Source organism: Astyanax mexicanus, chromosome 2, assembly GCF_023375975.1.
Source record: "Astyanax mexicanus isolate ESR-SI-001 chromosome 2, AstMex3_surface, whole genome shotgun sequence".
In the NCBI taxonomy this organism is placed as follows: Eukaryota; Metazoa; Chordata; class Actinopteri; order Characiformes; family Acestrorhamphidae; genus Astyanax; species Astyanax mexicanus.
Window position 1 is genome coordinate 76207980 of NC_064409.1, and position 15509 is coordinate 76223488.

General features: G+C 36.0%; 1 long non-coding RNA gene across 1 annotated transcript; it reads right to left on the bottom strand.

The window, feature by feature from the left end:
- Positions 1-2469: 2469 nt before the first annotated feature.
- LOC125799192 (uncharacterized) lies at positions 2470-5095 on the bottom strand. The gene is made up of 2 exons (XR_007438019.1): positions 3461-5095; positions 2470-3365 (listed from the first exon to the last, which is right to left on the bottom strand). It is a non-coding gene; the product is annotated as an uncharacterized LOC125799192 (long non-coding RNA).
- Positions 5096-15509: the final 10414 nt, after the last annotated feature.

Below are 15509 nucleotides of genomic sequence, written 5' to 3' on the forward strand. Positions count from 1 at the left end.
CACTTCTGGCTTTATGTTTTAGTTTCATTTTAAACTAATAGTATAGTAATAGTATAGCCATTTTTTTCTGAATTGCACCCAGAAGGAAGTGTGTGATAGCAATAATATTCGGAAGGAAGATAAACGTTACCAGGAACACATTATTCAACATTTAGACTAAAATCCAGTATTTCATTAAGCTGCACATACAGACTTAGTGTTTAACACACCATGTCTGCAGTTTCAGCATGGAAAAATGGTAAATTGGTGACTGAATCTGGTGAAAGCTTGCAGTACAGCGAGTAAATATTGTATCTTTTTTTCTTTCTTTTTTTTAAACTGATTTGATATGTATTATTATTGCTGATCTGGGCAAATTTTATTAGTAGTTTTGCAGTTCTTTTTAAAGTAATTTGTGGCAGTAATGTCAGTAGTAGCAGATTAAAAATAAATGTTTAAAATTATTGCAATTAAATAAGAAATTGGCGATGAGGTAAACAAATGTAAATTGATTTGTAAACATATATCTATTTATTTCTCCATGATATTGTATATTTTTATATCGATTTTTATATTACCTTTATTTTCTAATTTGTACAGTGTACAGTTGGACCAAGTCTTATAGCTGTATATTTATAAAATTGTACTTCTTTAGGTTTTTGTTAAAAATAAGAAATAAATAAAGACTTTTACATTGCTTTATAACTTTGATTTTATATGGTTTATATAACATATTTACTTCCTTCATGACTGGAATTCACTGTGTTGGTAATCCTTTGCACGCAATAAGCTCCAAACCCTGCCCGGTTTTAATGCAACCTTGACAAGGCTGGCAATAATTAATCAGTTAATTATGACCAGTTATATTTAGTCACAATCTTGTCATTTTAGACATTTAAAAAGCTTATAGGCTACTAATTGTGCATTTACACATTTGCAGTGATGAACCATAATTAAATATTATTCTTCCTTACCTTTCAGGTTTTTGGCTGGTTCTAGGAATAGGTGACTGGATGACCTACTTAACGTTGTCCTTAGTAAAGCTGATGATTACTTCACTGTGATAAAAGCCCTGCAGGATGCTGATCGTGTCAAGAATCCAATAGGTTTGGTTCTCAGAATCTTTTACATTCAGTTTCCCAGATGATGGAAAGTGGTTGAAGAGACAAAATAATTGTAAAGAGAGATCGGGGAATTTGTCAATATCAGGTCCCCTCTCTGTTACACACTGTGTACAGGGCCATCTAAAAAAATTAGAATATCTTTGGAAAAAAATGTTAATTTATTTCAATAATTCAGTTAAAAATGTGAAACTCATTATGTAGATGTGTTACACATAGACTGATCTATTTTAAGCGTTTATTTACTGATGATCAGTGATGGTTTGGAGAGACATGTCATCTGCTGGTGTTGATTCACTGTGTTTTATTATCAAGTCTAAAGTCAGTGCAGTTTTGTTTTCCCACAAAATCTTACAGCACTTCATGCTTCAATCTGCTGACTGCTTTCATGGAGATGTGGATTTCATTTTCCAGCAGGACTTGGCACACTGCCCACACTGCCAAAAGTACCAATTGGTGTTATATAATGTAATTTTCTGAGACACAGAATTCTGGGTTTTCATTGGCTGTAAGCCATAATCAACAATAAAAAAAATAAACGCCTAAAATAGATTACTGTGTGTAATACATCTATATAATATAAGAGTTTCACATTTTAACTGAATTACTGAATTACTTTTCATAGCTGAAATGATTTTAAACACACATGACTGCATTTTAAAAGCAGAACTGGAAACAAGTGTGGGATTATTCAGCTAAAGCTAACAACACAGATGAAAGTCAAAGATTTTAACCACAGTGTCAAATGTAAATATAAAACTAGTTCCCTAGCTCTGTAAACATAAACACTTTACTTGAAAATATTGGAAAATGTATCCACAGATAAAGAAAAGTCAGAAACAGAAGAACTTCTTGATTTTCCACAGAAAAGAAGAAAAGAAAACATTAATGTTGTTCCATTGGAGTATGTGACTATCCTTTAATATCTTAATCTCTTATGACAATATGAAAAATGCAGTTTTAAAAAGATTTCTCTCCATGTGCATTTTTTTAAAAACTTTATAGCAGCTTTCATTTCTACGCCATGCACATGTAAGAGCTGAGTGTGTAAATAACAAATATTGTTCTTAAAGAAAGCAAATAGTTGTTCTATGGCATCACTTGAATCTACTGTAAACTCTTAATTATTAAATGTCATGATTTTTTATTTTAAATGTACAATGTCCTAAAGGGTTTGATGTTTAATAATTAAAATTTATTGTGACTGGAAATGTTACAAATAAGATGCTTCCTGTTAAATTATTTTTAATCTTCATATTCATGTTTTTGTACTTTTAACTAGTTTTGTGTATTATACTGTATTTAACTAATGCCAGTGCATGAATGTTCTCTGATCTGAACATGCATAAATAAAATCAATAAATACAAATTCTTTAAGCAACGTTTTATTAAAAGAACAAACTGGAATAAGACACCTTTTTTTATTACACACATTTAAATGACCATGGGGAAAAAAAGTTAGACATTGGTAAAAGAATACTGCAACTAAAAAAACAAAGCACTAGGCTAACATCTCACTCTTACCCATTAATACAGGGATGGTCTGATTTATAAGGGCTAACATGGTCTAATATTCCAAATTATGTAGAGAGAAAGAGACACACACACAGAGCGAGCTCTGGAAATGATTAATACACCACTTCAGTTTCTGAATCCGTTTCTCTGATTTTGCTTTTTATAGATATGTTTTATTCTAGAAACTACAGCAATATCTCCCAAATTACAAAAAAAAAAGTCATTTAGAGCATTTATCTGCAGAAAAGAAATGGCTGAAATAAAAAGATGCAGAGCTTATAGACCTAAAAAAATCTATTTGGTGGAATAACCCTGGTTTTTAATCAGTTTTCATGCATCTTGGCATCATGCTCTCCTCCACCGGTCTTACACACTGCTTTTGGATAACTTTAGGCCACTCCTGGTGCAAAAATTCAAGCAGTTCAGTTTGGTTTGATTGCTTGTGATCAATCTTGATTTTTTTTCCCAGAACTGTGTGTGTGTCTTATACTATAAAAAAAACATTTTTTATTTTTTTTTAAGAAGTTATTATTTAAATTAAATTAAACTAAACATTTTGGTTATTGTCACCAAGAATATCATTATCACAAAAATACTCTGTAGCTAAATGGCCTACCAATGTACTTGTTAAGCTACCTTTGACAGGTAATGTACTCACTACATATTACCTACTTTCACATACAGCACAGATGCCACATGCCGTATTCGAACATCTGTGTAGTAGCAAGCCTTACACTTCTGGCACTGCACCTAAACAAGAAATTGTTTTACTAAACAAGTAATAACTAAATTTGTTGCACAAACACATGTAATTAAAAAAGGTAGACGTACTGATAATGTTCTACCTTATCTTTTGCAGTCAATGGGTCCCAGGAACTGGAGCTCTTCTGAGTGCGATCTGTACAAAAATATAGAATATGTCTAGATTTTAATCTGTATCACACTCACTCTCACACACATACCTAAAACTCCATATTGGTCTACACAGCTTTTTCCTTCAAGAATGTTTTCTGCAAACTGTATCAATAAAAAACAAGCATGATTAATGAGAAATTCTTAATAAAGTGAGTAAACATTGCAGATACAGTGTCTTTAATATTGTTGGACAGATTTTTCTGTATTTACTTTTGGTTGTGTGGTTTCCCCCAAACAATTTTTAATATTTTATTCCGTTGTGAAGAAATCAGCACCAATGTATTAGAGAAACATAGAACAGTCATGTTAACGTACGACTAAAGAAAAAAATTTAAAACGTGAAGGCTCTCAGGCAAGAAAACAAAATTCTGTTAAAGTTGCAATTGTTAGAACACAGGAAATACATCAAATACAAATGAATAAAGTAGAATTATTGATTGTACCACGTGTACTCCATACGAGTGTCCATCTTGCTGTTGTGGATGTTTGACACTGAAGATTGTCCAGTTGTCTTTGCAACCTCTGGCTGATGCAAATAAGCTAAAAAATTACACTGTGTTAACTAAACAGATAGACATAAGAAACTAGAATCATTATATCACTTCACACAGACCACAGGTGAAGAAAGCAAAGCTTTATTCAGATTAGATTAAGAACAGTAGAGAGCAGAGAAATTCATGGAATGCGTTTCCCTGACCAAGCAGCTCCATTCAATCACCAAATGCAATGCAGGATAATGGATACTTTTGGCAATATAATGCATATAATTGTATTCGTCACCTCCAGTTTTTCAAAACTGTCTTTCTATCCTCTCCCATAGAATTCATGTAAATGATTCTTCTCTGTGTAATGTCATAAAACTAAAAAGAAAGATAGATAATGTTTTAATATTCAATGTGGAAGGAAGCTTTTGTTTTAAAACATTTCCTACATTTAATCTGCTGTTTAAACCACAGTTCATATAGACTTTATACTAGAGTAAATAGTGCACTGAATACAGAATAAAATAATAAGATGGATGAATATGCTCCTTTTCTCAAAGAAAGTGGAAGTAGTATAAACATTTGTGGTACAGGTAATATACCTTAATATATTGGACTTGAAGGACCGTGTTGTACATTTTGCCTTTACATTGTTTTACCTTTAAGACAAAGAAATGCCTCTGCTGTACATTTCTTCCAGACAACAATGATTCCATTACATTTTATTGGATATTTGTCTGCTTCTGGCAAAAGTCTATACAATTATAAATGGGTTGCGGTTTGGAACAAAAAATAATCAAAATCACATCCACACAAACCTTAAAATCAAGCTTTTAAGAAGCTCTAAGCAGAGAGGTAGATTACAGTTCTATCTGTGACAGAGTTACTATACTATGTTGGAGTGTATTTATCTTTTTGTTCTACAAGCTAGGATATGCATTTCCTTCAGGGTCAATAAAGTATCTATAAATGTAACTCACAAAAAGTATCCAGTGGTTCCCATTTTCCAGACAAGCTCCAATTATCCTCCCATATGTATTTAAAAGCAATATTTGCTGTGTTTATATACCTGTAAAAAGTATGTGCTTTAGCATCTTGATGCTGATACGATTTTTGTGGTTATTTGGCTCACCAGTGGAAAAACTTCAGGATATTAATAAACAAACATTTATTATCTGGTCATAATGCCAAATGGGTAAATATATTTACATAGGGAGTGAGTGAATAGTTAACTTAAGGCTGAGGAGTTAAAAGCAGGACAAATGGAATTGAGATATTAAAACAGCCTGCTGGGTCAAAACATCTCCAAATCACAAGGCAGGTCTTGTTGCATTTTCCTAATTTGCAGTGGTCAGAACCTAACAAACGTGCACCCTGGAAAGACAACCATAGACCTAAAAACAGGATCATGGATGCCCAAAGTTACCGAAATTAAGGATGGTGAGGTCAGCCTCATAAACTTACAGAACTTCTACAAACTTCTTGGTCCTAGATATTACAGGACAGCCTGTGACCAATCTATCATTATTCCAGGGAGGTCCAGATACAATTTTATTTTGTTTATATTTAAATTTGAATTAAATTTTCCAGCTTTTAAAAAAGTACAAGTAAAAACAAACAACACACACATGCTAGAGTTTTTTTTTTTTTATATAAATCAAGGCATCAATTAACTGGATCAACAACGCGCACGATGGCCCTGGATCAACAACACGCACGATGGCCCTGGATCAACAACGCGCACGATGGCCCTGGATCAACAACGCGCACGATGGCCCTGGCTTAATTTTTCATTCTAACCTTCAATAATTAACTTTTTCTTTGAAAATGTAATCTAAAGTGACAAACTAACATTAGCAAGTCAGACAGCATTAAAGCCTTTTCAAAATAGGGCAATAGATCTAAGTTGTCCAAATAAAATTGTAAAGCATGCTAGCTGACTATTTAAATAACTAACAAGGTAAGTAGTAAACTAAGAAAGTAGGTATGTTATTGGATGTAGCTAACTAAATAAGCAGATAGCTAACTAAGTAACCTAACTAACAAAATATCTAGCTTACTAATAAATTAGATAATACTAAAAGTATATAGCTAACTAACTAACCTTAATAATCTAATTAACAAAGTAGGCAGCTAATTAACATAGCTAACTAAGTATGTAACTAACTAGCTAACTAATAAAGTAAGTAATTATTTAAGTACATATATAACTACCTAACCTACCTAACTAACTAACAAAATAGCTAGCAAACTAATACAGTAAGTTACTAAATAGATAGCTAACTTCCTAACAAAATAGCTAGCTAACTAATACAGTAAGTAATTAAATAAATATATAGCTAAATAAGTTACTTAACCCAATTAACTAAGTAGCTAGCTAACTACAACAGTAAGTAATTAACTAAGTAGATAGCTAACTACTTAACCTTACTAACTAGATAGCTAGCTAGCTAACTAACTAATACAGTAAGTAATTAACTAACTTATTATTATCCAGCTAGCTTACTTAAGCAAGCTGAGTTGTAGATCTTCATGTAATTAAAGCAAGTGTTTGATACTAAGCTCAATTAAATTCACCAGTCTTTAAAATGTAAACTAGTTAGCTAAGTACGTTAGCATGTAAGCTAACCTAGTTAATCTAACTAGCTAATGCTTAAAACATTTTCCCAGAAAGGAAACTTTCAAATATGCATCCATGCAAAAGTGTAGAGCCTAAGAGCCAGACTTTAGTTCAATTAAAACAGTATTTACACTGCTTATAGGAGATAAAGGAGCTTTCTTACCTTCCTCCACAGCGCACAGCTTGAACGCACAAGGGGGCACAGCAGTTACTGGTGTTTGAATCTCCCCGCGGTCTTTTTGGACAGTCGCGCTTGTAATGACGTCAGTGAGAGACGCTAAATCTGATTGGATGTGAGTGTTGTCGGTCCTGGATCCACTTTATTCACGTTGTTCCAGGAACAACAGCAACCCGAGGAAATCAGATCGTGCGTGTGTGTACTATAAAAAGGAAGCCCACACTTTCAACAAGAAGGAATGTAATCAGATATAAGTTTGTATTTAATACACATTTTAATTCATTTTAATGGACGTCCTGCACTGCAATTTTAAATCAAAATTATGTAGCATTTCATCGTAAAATAGCTGCATCTGAATCATACTAAAGCTTCAATGGCTGTAACACTGTGAGACTTTGCCTCTGTTGTTGCTACTACAGTGTCAGAACATTGGAAACTGCGCTTTTTAACTCTGGTGAAGCAGCCAGGAAAACATCTACAGTTGGAAAAAAAAGTATGTGAACCCTTTCCTTTGGTATTATTTGGGTTTCTGCATAAATTGGTCATTTAATGTCTTCTGATCTTCATCTACGTCACAACAATAGACAAACACAGTCTGCTTAAAATAAAACCACACAATTATAAATGATATGTTTGCATGGTGTTATTGAACACAACATGTTAACAATTACAGAGAGGAGGGAAAATATGTGAATTCTGGATTTAATAACTGGTTGATCCAAAAACGTCAACCAAACGTTTCCTGTAGTTACAGATCAGACCTGCACAACATTCAGGAGGAATTTTGTATCATTCCTCTTCACTAAACTGTTTCAGTTCAGCAATATTACTTGGGATATCTGGTGCACTAAAAAAAAAAAATCATTGGCTTAACTTGACTCAGTTAAGTCATCATTTTGATTTGACTCAGTTTAGTTGTAAATATATAACATTTTAAGTTAATTCCACTTAACTCAGTCAAGTTTTGTTCACACAACAATAGTTTAATTAACTCAACATTGTTTTTCAAGTACTGTGAGCTTGAAGAATTTAGTTAATTTGAGATATATTTTAGTTAATTATATATATATATATATATATATATATATATATATATATATATATATATATATATATATATATAGCATTTTTTTATAGAACTGCCAATTGCCAACAGCATAATACAAGAGCAATACTAGGATAAGGTAGCTTTGGGCAACAGACAACACAAAGGTGGTAAGTAAGGGAGAGGCCATACCCAGTATGCAAATATATGGTACCAGGAGCCTTAAAGGAAAGCTATAATATAAAGCTTATAATAAAAGTTGGTTGCAATCATAGTTTTTCATTGGCTCAATAAGCATTTTTTTTTTTCTGAACTCATTTTATTGAACTGTACTGGCTGGTAAGTTCACTCAACTTGATAATATTAGTTCTCCTGACTAAAACACAAAATCAAATTTTTAAGTGTGTGAATCGCTCTTTCCAGATATCTCCAAGGGTCCATCCCAAAACTGTTTCCGCAAAGTTGGGAGCGTGAACTTCTCCGAAATCTTCTGATTTGCTGAAGCTTTAAAAGTTCCTTTCACTGGAACTAAGGGGTCGAGCCCAAGTCTCGAAAAACAGCCCCGAACCATAAACACCATGCACAATGCCAAACCCATACCTGTCCATTATTTTGCAAAGTTGTCCAGAAATGCATGTGTAAAGTGTGTGTCTTGATTGTTGAAGAGAGTGTATCATCATGACCAGAAAAAGGATGATGATGATGATGATGATGATGATGAACTGCCAAAACAAATTCTTAAACAATCCTAAATGTAGCCATGAACTTTCTAGGATGGCTAGACATGGCCAAACTAGCAGTTGTGAAAATTATTTATTGCTGTCTATCAAGACTGTTAAAAATGTCCTCAGATGTATACAATAAAACACAGTGGATCAACACCAGCAGATGACATGTCCATCACTGATTGGTGGAAACTTCACACTAGACCTCAAGCAGTTTGGACTGTGTGTCTCTCCACTCTTCCTCCAGACTCTGCTCCCTTGATTTACAAATGAAATGTAAAATTTACTGATGATCAGTGATGGTTTGGAGAGACATGCTGATCATCTGCTGGTGTTGATCCACTGTGTTTTATTATCAAGTCTAAAGTCAGTGCAGTTTTGTTTCCCCACAAAATCTTACAGCACTTCATGCTTCCCTCTGCTACTGACAACTTTTATAGAGATGCAGATTTCATTTTCCAGCAGGACCTGAAACACTGCCCACACTGCTCCAAAAGTACCAATTGGTCTTATACTGTATAATATTCTAATTTTTCTGAGACTCTGTTTTTTGGGTTTTCATTGGCTGTAAGCTTCATAATCATAAACAATAAAATAAATAAAAGCTTAAAATAGACCATTCTGTGTTTAATACATCTATATAATATAAGCGTTTCACATTTTGAACTGAATTACTGACATTCTATTTTTTTAGATGCACTAGTATATTGTATATGTTACGCTTCATAAAAATGGGGTGTCCTAATTGTTTCACATGACTGTATATGGATACATATGATTTGGTACAAGTACTTTACAACTGCATTGTATAGCGCCCCCCCTAAGGTAACAAACAAGACTACAGTTACCACAGCAATAGGCAAGGCAAGGCAAGTTTATTTATATAGCACCTTTCATACACAGCGGTCATTCAAAGTGCTTTACAAATTAGAAAATACACAGAGAAATCAAATAAAAAAAACATGTAAAAGATTAACAGTAAAAATGGAAATAAAAACTAAAATAAGAATAAAGCATGAATAAAACATAATATAAAAGTGCCGTTACAGAATAAAAGTGTGTGGAGCTGCAGTGTTTTAAGCTGAGCTGAAAGCCTGATCAAACATGTAGGTTTTCAGTCTGGATTTAAACATGTTTAGTGTTGGAGCTCTTCTAATGCTCTCTGTTAACTGGTTCCATTTAAGAGCAGCGTAGTAGCTAAACGCTGCCTCTCCATGTTTAGTTTTTACTTTAGGCGGCTCTAACTGAGCAGTTCCTGATGATCTGAGAGTTCTGCTCGGCTCATATCACATCAGATAAATATGCTGGTCCTGCACCATTAACACATTTATAGACCAGTAACAGAACCTTAAAGTCTATTCTGTAACATACTGGTATCCAGTGCAGGGATTTAAGGATGGGGGTGATGTGCTCCCTTCTTTTACTCCTAGTCAAAACTCTGGCTGCTGAATTCTGAATCAGCTGAAGCTGTTTGATGGTCTTTTTTGGGAGTCCAGTTAGGAGTCCATTACAGTAATCAATCCTACTAGAAATAAAGGCGTGGATGAGTTTCTCCAGATCTGCTTTAGACAGAAAATCTCTGATCTTATTGATGTTCTTGAGGTGATAAAATGCTGATTTGGTGACTGCTTTGACGTGACTGTTAAAAGTGAGATCAGAGTCCATTTGTACACCAAGATTACGCACTAGTTCTTTAGATTTTAGGCTTTTTGAATCCAGATAGGCAGCTAGTCTGTGCCTCTCATTACTATTCCCAAATAAAATAATCTCTGTTTTATCTTTGTTGAACTGCAGAAAGTTCTGTCCCATCCATTTATTTATCTGCTCAAGGCATTTACACAGTGAGTCAATGGGACCGAAATTGTTTGGGCAGAGGGCCATGTAGATCTGAGTGTCATCTGCATAGCTGTGGTAAGATATCCCATAGTCACGCATGATTTCACCCAGAGGAATCATATATAAATTAAATAAGAGTGGCCCAAGAATTGAACCCTGGGGTACACCACAGGTCACTGGCACAGTCTCAGAAACATTATTTTCCATTTCCACGAAGTATTTCCTTCCTTGAAGGTATGAACTGAACCATTTTAGGACAGTTCCAGAAATTCCAACCCGGTTCTCAAGTCTATCTATGAGAATGTTGTGGTCAATGGTGTCAAAAGCAGCACTGAGATCAAGCAGTAGTAGAATAGACATTTTTCCTGAGTCTGTGTTTAAGCGAATGTCATTGATAACCTTAATTAGCGCAGTCTCAGTACTATGATTGGGCCGGAAACCTGACTGAAATTGGTCTAGACAGTTATTTATGGACAGGAAGTGCATAACTTGCTTGAAGACAATTTTTTCAATTATTTTTCCAATGAATGGTAGATTAGAGATTGGTCTGTAATTGTTCAATAAGTTTGTATCTAAATTTTTCTTTTTTAAGAGAGGCTTCACAACGGCAGTTTTTAATGCATTTGGGAAAACACCTGACATGAGTGAGGTATTTACAATTTGAAGAATGTCTGCTGATATTGAGTAAAAAACATTCTTTAAAAACTTGGTTGGTAATGTATCAAGACTGCAGGTGGATGATTTGAGGTGACTCACTGTATCAATTAAAACTTCTTCATTAATAGTGCTAAACTGGGACATTTTGACTATGATGCTTTTGCATGGTTTTGGAGAGCACATGGGCTCATCAGTGGATAGAGATGTACTGAAGGCTTGTCTGATATTGTGGATTTTAGTATTAAAAAATTTAGCAAACTCATTACATCTCTCAGTTGAAACTAGCTCAGGGGTCATATATATAGGTGAGTTAGTTAGTCTGTCAACCACAGTGAAAAGAACTTTGCTATTGTTAATATTATTGTTAATAATGCTGGAGAAGTAGGTTTGTCTACATGTGCACATTATTTTATTGTAATCACGCAGTCTATCTTTAAAAATTTCTTTGTGAATGTGAAGCTTGGTTTTACGCCATCTGCGCTCAGCCTTTCTGCATTCTCTCTTTTGGAGCTGAACTGCAGCATCATTTCTCCATGGTGCTTTCTGCTTGCATGGCATGGTTTTAACTCTAACTGGTGCAATCTCATCTAAAACTCTAGCAGTTTTTGAGTTAAAACTATCCAGCAGAGTATCTACAGAGTCTGATGGTTTGCATGGTGCAGAGCACACTTTGCTCACAAAAAGTTCAGCTGTCATGTCATTAATCTGCCTTTTCTTGTACCTAATCTGTCTGGTTTCACTGTGTATTGAAGTCCACATTTCAAAGAATACACAGTAGTGATCTGACAGTGCAACATCCTTAATAGAGGCTGATATGTTGAGACCCTTCGAAATAACCAAATCCAGAGTGTGACCATGACAGTGTGTGCTTCCAGTGTGTGCTGAGAGAGTTCAAAAGAGTCAAATACATCATAAAGTTCTCTGGCATAATTATCATTGGGATTATCAATGTGAATGTTAAAATCACCAGCAATAATAAAATGATCAAATTCAGTAGAAATAAAAGACAGCATATCTGTAAAATCATCAATAAAATCAGCATTGTACCTTGGAGGCCTGTAGACAATTATTAGTAATATTCTTGGTGTCCCTTTTAAAACTGCACCTAAATATTCAAAAGATGTGAAATCACCAAGTGATAACTGCTTGCATTGGAAAGTATCATCAAACAGCATAGCTACACCTCCACCTTTCTTGCCGGTACGTGAGACATTTAAAAAGTTAAAGTTTGGTGGAGCCGACTCAATTAATACACTTTCAGCACTACAAGAATTTAACCATGTCTCTGTTAAAAACAGAAAATCAAGCCCATAATTTGTAATAAAATCATTAATTAGATAGGACTTGTTTGTAAGAGATCTGATATTTAGCAGAGCTAACTTAATAACCTGTGCATTTTGTTCCAAAGACTGTGGGTTACAATTTATATACTGCAAGTTGGATATATTCACATTATGTGACCTATACTCTCTGTTCTTTCTGCTTCTGATAAGAACTGGAATGGGGAGATAACTGGCACACAGGGTCCGTACTTGTTTTGAAAACATGTACTGCTGACTTCACCATTGTAGCAGCACGGACCCAAAATATATCAGTTTGCTGGATTACTTGTGGCGGCCTCTTCCCTTATGGTGGAGGGAGGTGGGAGGGGCTCCTGCTGGTGAAGAAGTCGAGTGCGGAGCTGTCTGTCCGGTGGTTTAGGAGCTTGTCTCTTCTTTTTGGGTTGTGGGGGGGGGGGGGGGGGTTGTTTAATACTTCCTCATGTTCATGTTCACTGGGCTTCATTTTGGTCCCCTTTTCTAACTCCTTGATTGGGGAGTGTAATGGTGGTGAGAATGGGGGTTGCTGGGTCCGTGAGGCAGTAGGTGACTGTGGAGGAGAAGTTGTGCTGATTTTTCGCTGTACCTGAGGACTCGCTGACAGAGAAAGCGTCAGTCTTGTCCCTGCAGATACCAGCTTCTCCATGGTTGCTGGGAAGTTCAGGTGGGGTGATGATGGGGTGGAGATGGAGGATGATGATGATGATGAGGTGGAGATGGAGGATGGTGTGGAGTGTTCATGCAGTTGCGGTGTTTCCGGCAGCTGATACAGCAGAACATGGCTCCCGTCCGATAACTCCGCAGTCTCTGTGGGGGGAGGATGTTGTGTCTCTGTAGTGCAGACAGTGTCCTTGGGTGTTAAAGCTGACGTGTCTTCACCAGTGGGAACAGAGAAGTTGCACAGAGAAAAAAGGAAGTTCTCTGACAGGAATTTGACTCCCCTCTTGTTGGTGTGCAGTCCATCTCTCCTGAAAAACTCTCTCTTCCCAAAAAACAGATTGAAATTGTCAATGAAGTTCAGTCCGTTTGACCTGCAGGTTTTCTGAAGCCATATGTTTAAAGCCAGCAGCCTAGAGAACATATTGCAGCCTCTTGCAGGTAGAGGACCACTAATGAATGTCTGGATGTTGAACTTGCGCAGTGTGGTAAAAAGATCATTAAAGTCCCTTTTTAACACCTCAGACTCCTCTTTCCTTGTATCGTTCTTTCCAACATGAACAATGATCCGTTTCACTGTTCTGTATTCAGCCAGTAGTGTTGGAAGCTTCTCATTCAGTTCAGAAACGGTGATGTTTGGCTCACATCGAACGATGAGTTTCTGATTATTGTTCATGCCATGAACAGAGTCATCCCCCAAAACAAGGGTGTCTGCTGAGCCCTGTGGCTCTCCTGGGGTGTTTTGAATGGCTGAATCTTCTGGTTCTTTCTGTATCATACTGGCTGGTATTAGGAAAGTCATTAAGGTCTTGCAGTGGCTCAAATCTATTTTGCAAACTAAGTGACTGGAACTGATTTCCTCTGGCTCTGTGCTCTGATCTCCGAGCAATAGCTTTAGCATTAGCATTAGCCAGATGTGCTATGTTAGCAGGAGTGGAGGATACTACAGAGCTGTATGTGGCATGGCGTTTGGGTTTAGCTCCAATGCGAACCCATTGCTGGTTTTGCCCATATCTTTCAGCTGTACTCACATTAGGAATGTCCACATGATCTGCTGGTCCAGTTCTGTTCGTCTCCACTGCTCGCTGCTCCGTTAAAATCCCTGCCCGTTGTCCGCTGGCAGCACTCCCACACTCCGTTGGTCCTCGAACAGCGCAGAGATGCCAGTCCTTAAACTCTGATAACAAGGACCGAAAATTTGTTTCCAAAACAGTCATTCTTTGTAGAAGATTGTAGCAGTTCTGGCAGCACAGGTGCTCTGAACCTACACAAGGAGGCATCTTGCAGATTTCTTCTTAAGTACTCTACAGGAACTTTTCTGATTCCTGTGCCTATGGCTCTACTATAAAATGTCCAAAAGAAACTAGAAAAAAACAAAATAAGAAACAAAATATGGTAGTGCTAGTGCTAATCTAAATAATGAGCTCAGACACTGTAGCTCGAAAATATCTGAAAATAAAGAAAAGTATGAAAGATAGCAGAGATAGCAGAGCTAAGCAGAGAAGCGTCTGAACGGCACAGAAGCAGGAAGTTAATACATCTAAACCACTACATTTCCCACAATACCAAAGACTTTGCAAATCCAAAGACTTTAGTTCTGGAGAGTCTCTGCGAGACTGGAATCACAATGATGTTCTGATCTGCTGTAATTTACCCTGAAAGACAGAACAGCCCGATCAGACCGCTTCACTCTCAGAAGCAGGAGAAGTTATATCCTCCTCTACAGGAAGCTGAGATTACTGGATTTGCTGGAAGAGAATGTCAGATTTTTTGGTTTCAGACAATCTCTTCCTTTCACATTTCCTGCAGCACTGAAGCTTCCTGTCCAGATAACATATAAGCCTGCGTCTAAATGGAGACTTCATGGAGAACAAAAAGCAGAAAAACATTGTCTCAAACTATATTTCAGCCCAATAGCTCCACACTAATATTAAATGCAGTACCAGTCATAGTCAAATAATATTAAAATGATCCACACTATGAAGGAACACTGTATAAGAAATCATGTAGTAATTTAAAAGTGTTAAACATACCAAAATACTCTGTGAAGAAGCATTTAGGTGCTCTTATCTAGGGTAAAGCTGTTAACTTGCAGTTTATGAGGCTGGAAACTCTGATAAACTCATCCTGTACAACAGAGGAACTCTTGCTCTCCCTTTCATGGGGCGGCCCTGATGAGTACCAATTTCATCATTACAATTGTAATGGTCTTTGCAACTGCACCAAAGGATAATTTAATAAGTTCTTTCATTTCTACCTAAAGTATTTTCCTCTTATTTAGTTGCTTCTCATAACCTGGATTCGAACATTACTCAATTAACTGTATACCTGTAACTCTACCCCTTCACTACTTTACTTTAACTGATGCTCTCAAACACTTTATTAAGAGACAAGAAATTCAAGTAATTAACTCTTGATGAGTTCAGCACAGCTGTTAACTGAAAGCCTGAATTCCAGGTG